General features: G+C 41.3%; 1 protein-coding gene across 1 annotated transcript in view; it reads left to right on the forward strand.

The window, feature by feature from the left end:
* Nucleotides 1-15,661, forward strand: part of TANC1 (tetratricopeptide repeat, ankyrin repeat and coiled-coil containing 1) — a 223,726-nt gene that overhangs the window by 87,738 nt on the left and 120,327 nt on the right. The window lies entirely within an intron of this gene.

Here is a 15,661-nt window from a genome sequence, read left to right on the forward strand (position 1 = left end):
TATTGAGGTAGAGACTTTGCTCATCTGATTGGCTTCTATTTAAGAAATTTATAGAGAAACCAAAATAAAGGCAAAAACCAACTCAGAATTAGTCATCAGGTTTTCCACTGTACTTGATAACATTCTGCCTCTGTGCACAGTCAAAAAGTCTACTTACCTCCTGATACCTGGATGCACAGCCTGGTTCTTGGCAAGTTGCTACCAGCAGGCAGAGATTGTTCCCAGATAGTTAAGCATCTCCTTAGTAGGTATAAAATTTTTAATTCATGGTTCATAATCTTAGATTGTTAGATGTAGGGATTCTTTTTCAAACTAGGGTAAAGTAATGGAATTAAAGTTTTTAGATCCAGAAGAGTCTTAGAAATTGAGTTCAGTTTCTTCATTTTTTTTTCTTCAAGATTTTATTTATCTTAGAGACAGAGACGGAGCATGGGTGGGGGTGGAGGGGTGGGGAGTGGTAGAGGGAGAGGGGGAAGCAGGCTGAGCGTGGGGCCTGATGAGTCTCCTGATCCCAGGACCCTGAGATCAGGACCTGCGCCGAAACCAGCAGTTGGACGTTTAACCGACTGAACCACCCAGGCGCTCCAGTGTCTTCATTTTTTGAGGAATATTTGGAAATGAGGCATTGAACAACTGCCCAATGTTATATAGCTAGTTAAAACAAACATGAGATTGAAGTATATTTTCTGACTCCAGATTAGTTCGGTTTTTACTATGTCTCTGGCTAGCTCTATTATTTTTATTTTTAGCACTGAATAAATATAAAGGAAAAGCTATCTCTGAGATAGAAGATAGTAGATTTCTTTTATATCTATAATTTCTCTCTCCAGGAATTTTGATTTCTACCCTGCCCCAACCTCAAAGGATTATTTCTGAGTTTCTTATATGGTCTTTATCTAGACTCAGTAACTGTGAGTAGTACCTCTTCTTTTTCTATATCTTAAGGACCATTTCTGCTTGGTGTCTTTGAGACTGTTACAAATATTTTGTTTTTGTAAAGCCATTTAAACACCATAAATGTAAATAGCTAAATATACAATTATTAAAAAGAAAGCTATACAGAAGTATTAGAATAAAGACACATCCTTATTTCTTCTCTGCTTTCCTTTTGCTCTTTAAAGACAATTAATGTTAATGGTTTCTTCTTTCATCTTTCCAGATATTTTCTGTGTATATATGTGCATATGTACATATCCTTAAGAAAACTTACACAGACTTTACAGTGTTTTATTTGTAAATTCGTTGATTGAATTTTTACAAATTTTTCACTAATACATAGGTTTTTAAAAGGTTGCTTAACATTACATTAGACAGTCTAATACCGATTGTAATGATGACAAAAGGGATACAACCATCAATAGGGGAATAACGAAATAAATTACAGGCTGAGTCGCCTTGTACATTTCTGCTTGTGCTTTTATAAGAATAATAATTGGTTAACAAGTTTGTTGATTTATAATTTCCTAGATTTTTGTCAAATTGCCCTTCAAAAAGGTGGTATTAAATTTACAGTTCCACTTTCAGTCTATGAGAATGCCTATTTACACTTACCAACATGGGCTGTAATCAAATTATTTCATCTTTGCAGTATGATAGGCAAAAATTGTATCTTCTTGTTTTAATTATGCAGTTCTTCAGAATGAATTCAAACACATTTTTATGTTTATGGGCTATCTGAAATCCTACTGCCTGGATTTGCATCCTGGCTCCATAGTTTATCAGCTCTGTGAACAATGAGCAAATTACTTAAACTTTCTGTGCCTCATGGGTCACTTATGAGGATTAAATGAGTTAATATGTATAAGGTGCTTAAATCCATGCTTGGCACATAGTATATGTTATATAAGTCTTTGTCCTAGAGATTTAAATTTTTTTCTCTAAACTGCCTGTATGCTTACCTGTTGTTGAGTTCAGTATCTGTTTTAATATTTTGGTAAGTGGTTAACCATTAATTGTTTACCAACTAGAGTTCTAAGCAAGCCATACATGTCAGGTTTAATTTTGAATTAAAAAAACTAAAAAGATTCATGTATATTTCATCCTTCATTTTTGGTAGGATTAAGTGAAGGATTTTGTTTTAATTCTGCAAGTTCAGTGTTGAAAGCTGAGAGGTTACACATCGTTATTTCTGGGAGGTCAGCGCTCTTTCTTTTCCTGCTTTGTATGAGAGTTTTGATGCTGCTAATCTGATTAAACCTCTTAAAGCTACATCCTTAGCTCTAAGATTATGAAGATTAGAGATTCTGGAGCTTTCCCCCGCCCGCTCCTCCGTCCATTAAATGGTTTCCATGGCTGTTTCACTCCCCAAACAGTATTTCAAATCCCTTCTGATTCGTGGAAGCAGCATCTCAAAGATGAATGAGCACTCTGCTGGCTTGCTTCAGGAAACTTGGAGTTCCAGTTTACTGTAGCTACTGGCTCTTTTTGAACGAGTGTTTCATTTTTCTGAACTTCTGTTTTCTTGCCTATAAAATGAAGGTAATAATCTGTCATATAGTAATTATAAAGGTCAAATGAAATGAAATTTTTTTTTTTTTTTAACTTCAGGCCTGATAATATTGATGATCTGGGGAGTTTGTTTCATTTTTACCACATGGTATTCTTGGTTTGGGGAAATTCCTGCAAAGTGGGGAAATAAAATACACCTATAAATGTTTAAATTTATATCGAGAGTTTTTGATACCCAAATGTTGTGAGGGAGGGTGAGATCTCTATTTTACTTCTTCATAAATAATAGAGAAACTAAGAAGTGAATTCTCTGGGAGAAAATAGGGCAATGCTGACAAAAGTTGCTCTTTGAATATTTATTATGTATCAGTATGCTAAATGTTTATAAGTGGTTATCCCACATAATCAATAGCTTATTGGTAGAGATTAAAGAACTAGTTTAAGATTTTGCTCTGCCACCTAGTAACTGCACAGATTTGAACCCATTTTGTTTGTCTCCAAAGCCAGTGTCCTCTGTAGTATAGTAGCCAGGTTGTATAAGTTCGTTCCATTTTTGGAAGAATAGGGATAATAACAATAGCTCTTTCCTAGGGTTGTTGGTTTTCCTGATGATTCAGTGAGTTACAGGGCTTAGAAAGTGCCTGGACCATAATAAGCATTTTATGTTTGCTCTTAGTAGACTTGTGTCATTTTGACTCACTTTTCCCCCCGACTCCTTGACCCCTTTAGCCTTTAGTGAATGGCAGCGTCTTGGATATTTTTGTTTCCTTGCCTTTGTGGCAGACATAGTCCTGGCCATTTTATCTGGTGCAGATGGAGGAGAGCTGTGGTGATGGTCTGGCTTTAGCAGAGTACTGTGGGGGCAGTTGCTGTAAATAGTCTGGGATGGCATGTGCTGGCCAGGATAGGGAAGGGAGAAAGAATTTAAGCCCCTAACACAAGGATCTGCCAAGAGAAGATGTGAGTGCACTCAAAGTTGTGGTGCCTGTGTGATTTGGTATTCACTTTGTCTTTATAAGAATGGGCTCTAGAAAAAAAAAAAAAAAAAAAGTGGGCTCTAGGGTAGTTGTTTAGTAGTGCATTGATTCCTAAACCTGGCTGCTTCCCTGGAAGCATTTGTGAGTCAAATTCCCAGTGGTAGGGCCCAAGCATCTGTGTTTGTAATGATTTTTGAATGGTTAGCTAGGTTTGAGAGCCACCGGGATGCTGTTTGTTCCTAAGACTATGCAGGGCCAGCTCCAGCCAGCTGTAGCAGAAGTACATGTATGTGACTTTGAAAACTCTTGGGAGAGGGAGCTCCCTTAGTATCTAGTCAACCCTGTTGTTGGCAGCCCTCTAAAGGTGAATTTGAAATACAGCTCTACAACGAGATGAGTGACAAGGGTTCCATTCCAGAAATAAGCAGGGACAGGATTTCATCAAAGTAATTTGTCAGTATATTTTATTTGGTTCTTGTGTTTATGTCGATTTCTCATCAATATTTGCATATTCTTTTGCTTCCAAGTTAGATACATGAGAACTAATAGCTATTGAATATGATTTTGATGTTTAATTTATGCACAACTTTATAGGAATTGTTAGAGGGCTGTATTTCTCAAAGCGATGCTCAGAGAATGAATGGAGTAACTTGCATTCCATTTTATATTTGAGAAATCATGATTAGAGTGGAATGCTAATATGGTTAGCTGTGGTGAGACAATATTGACATTGTTGCTAAGATATTGTACTAGACATGTCATTGAGACTGCTGTTTTCAAAACTGAGCGATGCTTCCCCCACCCCCCACCCCCGCCATTGGCGATGCTGGTGTAGCAGGAATATAGCACATAAAATAACGGATGCAGAAAATGTAGTCTTCTCATTCTCTCTCTCCACTCCCTGTACCCCTCCCCCTCCATAGAGGCCTGAAAAGGATCTTGTTAAACAGCCACATGTACACAATTGACTTAGTCTGCTTTTTTCTAGAATGTGTGCTGAATTGGCTATATAGCATTTTTAACATGTTTTTGTGGGGAAAGAAACTTTCAGTGCTGCCTAGAAACTTGGAGGTATTTTCCCCCAAATGTTTATAGTTCCCATTTTCCTTGTAAGGAATTGAAATAAGATAAATGGTAGCAGCTCCCTCTTATCCTTCCTTTCTCTTGTAATGAGGCCTGTTGGCAGCAGAATTGCTGATAGGACTGCCAGAGTTTGGATTTGAGTAGTTAGTGAGGGGGTGGTGTGCTGGTTATGGTATTGTTCTAAAAGTCTTTTTCCCTCCACGTATTTTTCCACCCCCAAAATGTCATCGTGTCCAATATGACAGAATGTTCCCTATGATTATCATTCAGGGAAACATGACTTGCTAAATTATCTGTGGATGACAGTCAGAATTTCTTAAGCACTAAACAGTGTTCAGTGCTTGGTACGCACCTTGGTTAGAGAATCCACAGTGTACGGAGGCAGGCTAGTGTAAAGCCATGATGAAGACTAATGACAGCGGGTCAGGCTACCTGGGTTCAAATCCAGACCTACCACTTGCAGGCTGTGGGGTCTTAGGCAGCTTACTTAGTAGCCTGCATAAACATTAGTTCTCTCAACCATAGCCCAGGGACAGTGACCGCAAATGGAATAGGGTGAATAAATAAACTAATGTATGTGACATGCTTAGTACAGTGTCTAGTACAGAAAGTACGGCTTTTACTGCTAACTTAATCACCATCATTATGATGAGGACAGATACATTTGATAAGCATACATATATAGTTAGAGAATTCTATATAAATCCCGATGTGTTGCTTGAGTGCTTGCTATAATGTGAAATTCAAGGGTGAGTGAGCTCCAGCAGTCATAGCGAGGCTAAGTGTGTAATTGAGGTGGAGAATGGCTTTAGGAGTTGGATATTCAGTGGGTGGTTGCAGTCCACAGGGCTGCCTCCTTGCAGGTGGAGGGCGCCATTCACCTAGATGTGAGACGTGCAGTGTGGTGGTCCTACCCTCATCATTCTTCACATCATCCCCAAGATCTGCAGAAAAAGTTTTCTATGTTATACGAAGTTACATTCAGGGTGTCGTTTTTGAGAAGGTTTAATATTAAGAGAAGGATTGATTGGTTGGAGATGGGAAGTTGTATGCAGAGAAGTCAGAGTGTAGACAGAGCTGGGGCAGTGTGGTTCCTTTGAAGTATGTAGAGTAAGGAACTGCATCTTGAGCCACATAGTGAGTGTAGGGAGAAGTCAGTCCAGGCCTTCACTGTGAGAGCAATCAATAAGACCATTCAATGTCTGTAAGACCTGGGGAAAAAGATGACCATGGACAGTGTGAGCTACAAGGGCAAGTCTGATCCAGGTGGATGAGTAGGCGTAGTTGGAGGTGCCTAGATAAAGGAAAAGTGAGCCCTCCTTCCTGGGGAAGGGGCTTCTTGAGAGCAACAACTTAACAGGTGTCCAGCAGGGGTTTCCTGGGAAACCTCCCCGAGATGGAAAGAGATGGGTTCAAATTCATGTTTCAAAGAAATGTTTAATGGAAAATAAAATATGTTTCTGTATAAAATAATCTCATTATAAAAACGTTAGAACATATGTCAAACCAAAAATGTAAAAGGGAACAACTGTTGCTACTTCTGCCCCCTTAAGAATAACCATCAACATTTTCTCAAACCTCCTCCTAGCTTTTGGTTGTGCATATTATTTTCCTATTGTCATCATATAGCATATACAAAAATTGTATATACTGGTTTGAATGTTTTTCCCATATGTTTTTTAAAATGTTGATCATATGGTAGACTCAAATTTTTCTTTTTCATGATTTCAGTTCTTTGGCCATGAAGACGGTTGTTGTGGTGTCCCGTGTTCTGCTTGTTTAGGAGACAGTGGAGGCGGGGGGGCGGTGTGAGAGAGCTTTTTCTACCCAGTGTCACAGCCATGCAAAAAATGTTAGCCATTGTTTGTAAGTTTTGGCACAGGGCACTATTGTCTTAAGAGGTTGCTAGATAAGGTAAGAGATTATTTCTGTACTATGGAGTGAAGGATATGGTTCAAAAATCACATTTCCTGAATGAGAAGGGAGTAGAAGCAGAAGAGGGATGGTTGAGTGAAGTGTTTGAAGGTTGGGCTTGGGCAATAGTTTATAGCCCCTCCCCCCTTTTTTTCCCTTAATGATAGTATCTTCAATGTTGAATAGTTAATTTTGGTTCTTAAGTCACTTATTTTTATTTTCCCTAAGAAGAAGAAATGGGCTGTGCATTTTCTAAGCCTTTGAATATCTGAGAATGTTTTTTGGTCGATATTGTGTTTAATAGAAAACTTGGTGTGGTTTTATAAGGTTTGGTCTTGCACTCCCTCCCCTCCAGTTTCGTAGATGTTGCTTTTGACTTCTGGTTTTTGGTTACTGGAAAGAAGTGTTGTGGGTTGAATTGTGTCCTGCCCAAAGGTGTTGAAGTTCTAACTCTCGATACCTGTGAAGGTGACCTTTGGAAGTAGGGTCTTCATCGATGTAATTGAGGTAAAGCGAGGTCATACTGGATTAGTGTGGACCCTAATTTATGCATTTAGAAGAAAAGCACAGACACAGGATGCCACGTGATGACAGAGGCAGAGATTGATGTGTCTATCAGCGAAAGATAACAGGCAACACCGGAAACCAAGAAAGGCATGGACTAGATTCTCCCTTGGAGCCTTCAGAGAGAGCCTGGTCCTGCCGGACACCTTAATTGTGGACCTAAAGGCTCCAGATACGGGATAGAATAAATTTCTGTTTAAGCTACCCCGTTTGTGCTATGCTGTTAACAGCAGCCTGAGGACCTAAGATAAATAGTCTCAGGGCAGTTGAATTCTGGTTCCTTTGAAAGTTTTTGAGGTTTTGTAGCCCTTTAAGTTAAAAAAATTTTTTCTTTTTTCTTTTTGTTAATATATACTTACCTGGATGTTTATGGTAAGAAAAAATTCTCGGGGTGCCTGGGTGGCTCAGTCAGTTAAGTATCTGCCTTTGGCTCAGGTCCTGATCCCACAGTCCTGGGATTGAGCCCCACATGGGGGGGGGGGTCCCCTGCTCAGGGAGTCTGCTTCTTCCTTTCCCTCTGCTCCTCCTCCTATTTGTGCGCTCTCTCTCTCTTGCTCTCTCTCTCTTAAATAAATAAAAACAATCTTTTAAAAAGCTACCAATTTAGTTTTTCCAGGATGAATCAAGGTGTGTTCCCTTTAGGGACACAGCCTAGGACATGGTATGGTGGGTCCTTTTTAATTGAAATGCATTACTTAAAAAAAAAATGATTTGTTTTTAGTTTTTAAAATTATCATGTCCTTGTTTCTTCCCAGAAAAAACATCTTTTGTTTTTCGTATCTATAATCTTTTCTCACATCATTAAAGTTTTATCCCTCTCTGTGCCTGTGGAGACTTCCTCAAGCTTGTTCTCTTATCACCGAGTGGATTTTCTACTAGGGTTAATTCTACTCTTTATGCCTGAAATGTGGATCATAATCCGGCTCCTGCTTGTTAAATTCCTTACTTTCTTCCCTTATTTTTAATCTGAGTCCAGTGTATAGAGAAAATAAGAAACACGGCATATGAAGGATATAGAGGCCGTGTTATCCTGTCCTATCAAGGGTGCTATGCAGTTCACTGATTTTTTTTTCCTTTTTTTCTTTTGAGTCTTCAGGAAGATATTCCCTTTCCTCTCTCTCAGAAGTTCTAGGTTTCCTCATTCTCACACCATTTATTTTTTTGGGGGGTGTTTGTGGGGGAGGGGAGGCTTTTCATCGAAGAGGAAAGGTCTTGTCAGCTCTGTTTTCCCTACATGGATCTCTTGGTTCCTGCCAGTTGGCATGGGGCGAAGACAGGAGTGGGCACCGGGGTAAGGGCCCTGATAGCTCCTTGACCCAGTGGGCTCTGCGTGCTTAGGTCCTCAGCTGTTGCAATGACGACAAAGCTGCCCTATCGTTATCCTTAACATTATTGGGAATTCTTTCCTTTTCTAGCACTCCCTTATCTTTCCATATGCTTTTTGCATTTATGAGTTTGTCTTTTACTTTGAAGTTACAACCAACTTACTGGGGTTTTGGGAGACGTTTGCTAGCAGTTTTAAAGGAAACGGGAATTCATGCTTCTATCACCTTTAGCCTCCCACCACCCCACCCTTGGCACTCCTGGCTGCCCCCCCTCTCCCTTGCACCTCTGTATTCCTTGGTCCTGTCGTGCCTCATTCCTAGCCCTTTCAGCCTCTGCTCCCCCGCCACCCTCTTCACTCCTCTAGCCTATCTTTCCTCTTCCTGCCCTCTCCCTGGCAAACTCTGGATTATCCTGTGTGTGCTACAACCACAGGTATACACAGCCACACCCCACCGCCAGCAACAGAGATGCCCTGGACTTGGAAGAGAGCCAGAGTGCAGGGTGGGCAGAGAAGGAATGAAACATGTACCTACACAAAGCCTATCGATGGGAGCAAGTGTGCTCGATGAACTGAGAATCTGACCTCCTTCAGAATAGGGTCCTGAACTGTGTCCTCTTCAGCCAATGGAAAATAAACTCACCTCCTAGCAGTCAGCCCCACACACCATAACGTCTAGCAGTCTTTGTGGAATAGATCTTCATTTTATCCATTTGCCAAGTCAGGCCATGGTGGGTGGCCCTTTTAGATCTTGGTATCTATAGGTGGTTCAGTCCTAGGGAATACAAATTTAAAATATTTACAGGAAACATGCACATAAAATGTAAACCATGTTAAAGTGTATACCTCCCATCCGTGCTCCGTTCCTTTTCCAGAGGCAGCAACCACTGGGCCTGGTTCCTGTGTGTCCTCCTAGAAAGCCTCTGCACGTGTACAATTGTGTATGTTTGTTTATATTATATGAGTATACAGTGTATATATATGTATGTATACAGACAGGCACATGGAGGTATATATAGACACATACTCAAGGAATGTATACCGCATCCTAATCATCTGTGTGATTGAGTATTCCCTCCAGTTTCTTTTCTTTTCATCTCTCCCACCTCTGTCTTGGAACGGGAGCATACACATTCGACCACCTTCCTGCCTTGGTGGTTCTCAGTCTCAGGCTGCACCTGAGAAGCGCGTGGGGGAGAGCCACCAGTGCCTGAGCCATACCCCAGAGCAGCTCTGACTGCCTCCCTGGGCAGGGCGCTGGCTTCCCTGTGTGCAGGGATTGGGAATCGCAGCGTCAGTTGTGCGCGGGAGCGGCAGGCCTAGCAAATCTGCAGAATGAGTGGGGTGTGTTCCACGGGCCTGCCAACTATACCTGACAAGGCAACTAGAATAATGGATCCCATGCAGACTGAAGATTGAAGATGAACCCTCCTGGGTTGCTTTGACCACAAGTGGCCCGCTACTTTCTTCTTTCTCTGGGCTGGTCCAGATTCTTGGTTCAACGGGGTGTGACTGGCACTCTGTGCATCCGCCCTGGGCACAGAGAGCAGGCCCAAAGGCTGCAAGAGTTTAATTGGGTTTACCGCACAGAAGAAGATGAAAGGAAACTATTTAAGGTGCTTGATGACTAAACATCTATCTCCCATCCACTTCGCTTGTATGGTGACAGCATAAGGTGTGGCTGACGGAAAGAAAATTAATGATCTGGGCCTGGGTGCCTCCCAAATGGAAGGATCCAGGAGTGCTGTGGAGCTAATTAACCAGCCAGCACGAAAAGTGAAAATAGATGAGGGAACAGGTTTCTTCTCACGGTGGCCTGGTGCTGCATATAGACCTATATATACTATTTTTGGCATTCCTTATTAACTATTCAGAATGATGTAATGTTGAAAGGCATAGCTCAGTAGGCTTTTTTCAGGGTGGCAGAAGGGATTCTGGATTGGACGGTCTGGGTTCAGACTCCACTCTTGCCACTGGCCAGTGTCCGCATGCGAGATACCCCCTGCTTTCCATATGGTGGGTCTTATTGGCAGAGGAGCATAAAAACAACACCCACTTCACAAGGTCTTTGTGAGGATATGAGATAATGAGTATAAAGTGCCTTGAACCCTGTCCTAACACATAGTATGCCAAGGAAAGCATTTATTGTGTTGTAATAGGGCTCGGGGTGGGAATTTTTTGGAGATCTTGTGTTTTTTTTTAAGCTTAGAAACTCTTGCCTGGTGATCTGCCTTAAAGGAGAATTTTGACAATAAGAGAGGAAATGCCAGTCTCTTTCCTCATGGCCTGTGTCAGGGTAAGGTACATTTGGTTCTATAACTACTGAGTATTGAGAATAAAAACTGAGGATCGCATTTACTGATCTCCATTTAGAATCCCCTTGGTGGATTTTTGAAGACAAAAGGATAAACTTGTCCTGTTGACCAGGTTTTTCTTTACTGGGGGGTGGCGTGGGGTGGGAATGAGCTGCTTTGTTGCCTCTTGGCAGTATTGAGTGTTAGTCATGACTCTGAATAATGTTCTGGAAAATTGCTTTCTTGGATACATTTATCTTATAACTCTCTTTTTGAAATGTACGTTAACAATCAGTAGCTCTGGCTGGTTATTTGGGGAGACCCTGTAAGATATAAAACAGTTTAAAGTGCTCTCAGTTGTGGAGAGAGCCTTCCAAAGGCTCCCAAAATGATATTTGGATCTTGTGGGAGGAAATCTTTTCCAATTTTCTAGGTTTTTGTAAATATATATGAGTTATGTGGTTATAAAACCTTATGATGGAAAATATGTTTAAGAAACATTAATATGTTCCCAGGCAGGGACTGCACAAAAGATGCCCTAGCACATTTAATGCCCTAGTTAAATGTATTGCACAAGCCCCGTTTTCTGGAACTGGATAAACAGAACATCTTTTCTTTCTATTCTGAGCTCCCATCCCCCTCCCCTCTCCACCTAGTCACTTCAGTGGTGCAATAAATGGAAATCTTATTTCCTGCATCTGTAGATCTATTTACCTGGATGTCTAAGCTCTCCCTTCCTTTTCTCAAGTCTGTTCTTTCTGAAATGCGATTTTGCTTTCATCTCCCTGGCTTCTTTGCCCTCGTGGGTTTTTTTTTTTTTTTTTTTTTAAAGCCTTCTCTAATCCTGCACTCCATATACTTGAATCTGTAATGTTGAACATTGCCATTCCGCATAGACACCTTTAAACATTCATCATCTCCCAGATTTGCATTTTCTTCCATTATGAACTTAAATCCCTTTTTACAGTCTGTAACAGTGGAAAACATTTTTAAAATAAAAAAACCAGGGATCCCTGGGTGGCGCAGCGGTTTGGCGCCTGCCTTTGGCCCAGGGCGTGATCCTGGAGATCCGGGATTGAATCCCACGTCAGGCTCCCGGTGCATGGAGCCTGCTTCTCCCTCTGCCTCTGTCTCTGCCTCTCTCTCTCTCTCTCTGTGACTATCATAAATAAATAAAAACGTAAAAAAAAAAAAAATAAAATAAAATAAAAATAAAAAAACCATTATCAAAAGCCATTTCTGCCAATTTAAAATGCGTGATTGGATGGCTTTATCTCCTTTGATAACTCCATTATCTTTGTAAACTATGACTTGGATTTATAGTTCTTTTGTGTTGTATGTATGTAGCATATGTATGTATTTAGTTATATTTATTACAAAGAGGAAGAACCTTATGCCCCTATTCCCTTTATGGTCTTTCATTTTTGGAAATCAAAGAAGTGGTGATTTTAAAATAAGAAAAGTGTGTGTGTTAGGGGCGGGGAGGGTTTATGATGGAGGCTGTGTGTGACAGGCAAAGCCTAAACCTTAAAAGCAAAAACGTGCTGACCCTTTATAGATCTCCTAACTTAAAAACGTGTCTGTTTGGGGGACCTCCATTTTTTTTTTTTTTTTTTTTTTTTTTTTCAAAATAAAGTTCTTAAATGTATGGGGCAGGGAGCTGGCCAGTTGTGGGAATTGGGAGAGGAGGTCGTTCTAGGTGTGTGGCTTCTGCTCCTCATTGTTCACCTCCATGTCCCAGCTTCTTATCTCTGAAACAATTTGATTGGACTCGACGTTCTCTGAGATTAAAAGCATGTTGGGGTGGATGTGCATGTCTGTGGTATATAAACGTTCCATGGGAAGCACCTGCCAGTGGAACAGGAGGCGGCCTGGCAGATCGCTGGTGGTTGATAACATGGTTTTCCTGCTCTGGAGAGGATACCTCATCCTACCTGGGCTGGCATTTCTGCTACAGCAATGGATAGGGTGATTGAAGCGTGTCTCATCATTTAATTGAGGTAGGAATAAAATAGGTCACAGTTCAAAGAACACCAACTATTCGGAGCTAAAGGGAAATGTGCCCACAGTGCTGGTTATTTCAGTGAAAAAGGTTTTAATTCCTCTAGAAACCTCTTTAAGCATCTGCTGAGGAATGTTAAATCAGCCAGAGAATTTCTGATGTCCTGTTGCCCAGAACCAATATTGTATGATTCTCGTGGTGGCCCCTAAGAGATTTTCACTTTCTTTCACTGACATTGCCTGTGTCCTTGTGATGCTCTTGGGTTTACTTTGACCTGAACCCCTTTGCTCTCATGGAGTTAAAGTACCAGGCTCCAGAATGCTGCCTGCAGCTTCTAGGCTGCTGGATCACCCCACTTGTTTCATATATAAAACTTCTCTCCCTGCTTTGTGCCTTTTTAATAAAAGGGAGCTGGAGGTTAGACACCTGCAACTGTGTCTTTAAAACAAACTAATGGGACAGCATGTTTGGATGGACATGATGATGAGATGTCAAAGTAAACTTGAAATGGAAACCTTTCCTTCCTGAGTCCCATCTCCAAGTCTCATTTTATTGCAGACCACATCAAATCAGAGTGCAGCTGTTCTGAAGGTCCTCATGGTTACAGCCTGCTTTGGAAACTCACCATACTTGGAGTTAATGAAAATATTTGCTTTGCATGATATAAACAAAGTTTATGGGCAGAATTTATAATTAGGAAACTCTTTAATTTTTTTATTTTTTACCCTTCACTCCCCAGTTTTTTTGTTTATGTCGCATTAGAGAATACTAAGGATTTAAGAAATAAGAAAATAAACCCTTTCTCAGTAATGAGCTTTACTCTTTTTTTTTTTTTTTTCTGGTGTTGTCACAGTAGAGGCATTTCTCCCTAATTTTGTGTGTCCCCATCCAAATTAAGGGGCTCGAAGTCTGGTTTGGGTTTTTTTGTACAGGTAAGAAATACTGGCGTATGAGTAGAGAAGACCCTACCTAGTCACAGCCCTGCTCCTATCTATCAGCGTTTTGACTACCAGGTTTGTGATTTCGATGGCATAAGGGCAGTATAGCTCTTTGCAAACCACATGGACAACCTCTTCAGCCCTCCCCCACTTCCAATTTGTGTTCCCCTTGGGGCTATGGCCTCAGCAACTCCCAGGTTCTTCTGTCTCCTAAAATTCCTTGCCAAATATCCAGGAATTAGGTGACCAGCCACCATTCTTATAGGCATAGCACCTGCTTGCATCCCCCAGATGAGCCCAATGTGGCAATGGGGGACTGGTTGTGTGCCAGATACTGGACTAGAGAAAACTGCTCTCCTTCCCTCTACTTCAAGTCTCCTCAATATATGGAGGATACTCAGCCCCAGCAGGCGTTGGCATTATGGTGTACCCCTAGCTCTGCCTTTGGGTTCCTTCTTTTGACAGATAGTCAAAGGAGAGGCAGCTGGGAAACTTGATGTCCTGGTTCAAGACCTCACGGAGGTGGTTTCAAAAAGATTTCTGGCTTATCTCCAGTGGTGGAAGAGTAGCTCCTGAGTCTTGGGAATTGGTGGTGATGGGATCCTACAGTGACGATCAGGAAGTAGGGTGAGCAGCGAGGGTCATAGGAGGACCAGAGTGGGTGATGTTGCTGTTCACATAGATCCTAGGATCTAAGAATTCCTGCTTCCTTCCCTCAGGGACAGAATGCTTGTGTGAATGTTTTTGTTTTGGAAGTTCTAGTGAGAGTTTCCTGATAATTTTGTGTTTTTCTTCAAATACCAATAACTTGGACATTTACTGATAAATCTTTATTTTCCCAAGTCTGTTAAAATCCCTTCAAGTATAGCTGGCCCTGGGGAGACTCAAATGACCTTTCTAATGTTGCCAACTTATTCATTGTGGGACCCACAGCTTTTCCATTCACAGCTTTGCTGGTTTTGAGTTGCCTTTGAAAGTCAAGCATGAGCCTGTCTACCTGTTTTAACCTTGCACCCTTACCCCAGTCTGTGCAGGGAGTGACTACCTTTTTCACCATGCCTCCTAACATGAAAAACAAGCACAGCGATGTGCTTTGAACTTGATGGTTTGGGTCACATCCCTTTTGAGTCTTACACACAAAGATCTATAAAAATTAAGCTTCTGACTCAAATCCAAGCCTTGATGTTTCAGAGTCAGGAAGGCTTGGTAAGGACCAATTGGGTGTTAACTTATCAGAGAGACTAGTTTGCTTATGGAAAACTTTCTATATCTTTCCAGTTCTGCTGTCTATATATTAGAGCATGTAGAGGTTTTAATAGTCAGGGTAATGGGGGAAAAAAAAAAAGGGTAATGACTTACCCTCCCTTCTCACCCATCCTCAGTTGCTTCTTAGTACACCCTGGAGGGGAGGAAGTGATGGGTGGGGAAGGAGTAATAGAGGACAGTTTATTATCTGAATGCTTGAGAACCAGCTGTATCTTTTTCAGAACTGATTTTAGCCAACATACGCCCTTTCTTTGTACTCTCTATACTGTAATTGCGTCCTCTGTATTTTGTCATTGGATCTGCTTACCCTAGAATATCTAATTTCATGATAGTAAGCTTGTTTGTCCTTAAGTTCATTTAGGGGCTGAATACCAAGGAGAACCAGCTTCATCAGTGAGTCATGTTTCCAGTCCCATGACTATGGGTTGAGCTGGTTGAGTTGTAGGAAGGTGGACCCTCTGCCATGTGGAGTGGAGCTGATGAGAGAAGAGATATATGGTGCTAGGGGGGAATGTTGAAGTAGTGTTACCCTTCCTTGGGTTCTCTTACTGGAGAGAAGTGGTGGGCAGCCAGGGAGTTCTGGAAAGAACTTTGGTATTTGAATCTGTTCTATGATCCCTATGTAAGACCCCTCTCCTTTACTTGAGCTGAAATCATAGATTCTTATGGATCATTCATACTTGGTTTTAATCTAATCTCAGGGGGCACCTGCGTGGCTCTGTTGGTTTAAATGTCTGACTCTTGATTTCAGTTCACTTCATAATCTTAGGGTCCTGAGGTTGAGCCCTGCATTGGGCTCCATGCTCAGCAGGGAGTCCACTTGAGGATTCTCTCTCCCTCACCACTACCCA

Source organism: Canis lupus, chromosome 36, assembly GCF_011100685.1.
Source record: "Canis lupus familiaris isolate Mischka breed German Shepherd chromosome 36, alternate assembly UU_Cfam_GSD_1.0, whole genome shotgun sequence".
Taxonomy (NCBI): domain Eukaryota; kingdom Metazoa; phylum Chordata; class Mammalia; order Carnivora; family Canidae; genus Canis; species Canis lupus.